General features: G+C 29.5%; 1 non-coding gene across 1 annotated transcript; it reads left to right on the top strand.

Annotated features, from left to right (window-relative positions):
- The first annotated feature begins 259 nt into the window (after nt 1–259).
- On the top strand, nt 260–331 carry TRNAC-GCA (transfer RNA cysteine (anticodon GCA)). The gene has a single exon. It is a non-coding gene; the product is annotated as a tRNA-Cys (tRNA).
- Nucleotides 332–860: the final 529 nt, after the last annotated feature.

Here is an 860-nt window from a genome sequence, read left to right as displayed (position 1 = left end):
TCACTGATATCCATGACATTTTTTATTCCAAATGAGTTTATCATTGGAACATAAACGGCAACATTCTTTCTCTATATGTAAGTGTATCACTTATTAGACAAAAATAATTAATTAATTAATGAATTCATATTTATTTAAACTATGAGGAAAATCCTAATTGCATGCATTAAAATTCTACATTACAACATATAAACAGCTAATACTAGCTCCAGAATATTACATATGTACAATCTTTCTGAGAAGAATTTTCTCACCACAAGGGGGTATAGCTCAGTGGTAGAGCATTTGACTGCAGATCAAGAGGTCCCTGGTTCAAATCCGGGTGCCCCCTTCACTTGTTTTTTTTTTTTTTTTTTTCATATTACTTCTTAAATATTTGTTTGGATGACTATTTACTTTAACTGTTTTTCCGCAGACACAATAACTGAACTAAAAGCAGAAATTTGACCTTGAAATTAGTCAGATACTGGAATAAGTGTAGGTATGGTGAGAAAATGTATTTATCTTTGACTTGCAGAGTTGTTTTTTCTTTTTTTTTTGTGAAAAGGCTGATAGACAGATTTTACATTATACTATTATAAGATTAAGGAAATCCTTTTAAAGAAACTTTTAAAGAAACTTCTCTGATACCACTTCTCTCTCTCTATGATTACAAGCCCCTAGTTCCCGGGGGTAATTTTAGACCGTAATAACAAAAAATGAAGAAAAAATAAAATTGACGGCGCTATATAAGTACCTGAAATAAAATAAATTAATAAATAATAATAAAGCAGCAGGATGGAAAATAAAAATAAGCAAAATAAAATTTGAAATATTTTTGGACGACATACATCAAGTCTCTGATGGCATTAACAAATATA

This window comes from Lithobates pipiens, unplaced genomic scaffold (assembly GCF_037356315.1).
Source record: "Lithobates pipiens isolate NorthernLeopardFrog02 unplaced genomic scaffold, aLitPip1_a1.2 Scaffold_13, whole genome shotgun sequence".
NCBI lineage: Eukaryota > Metazoa > Chordata > Amphibia > Anura > Ranidae > Lithobates > Lithobates pipiens.
The sequence above is the reverse complement of the archived record's forward strand: the minus strand, read 5'-3'. Positions and strand labels throughout refer to the sequence as shown.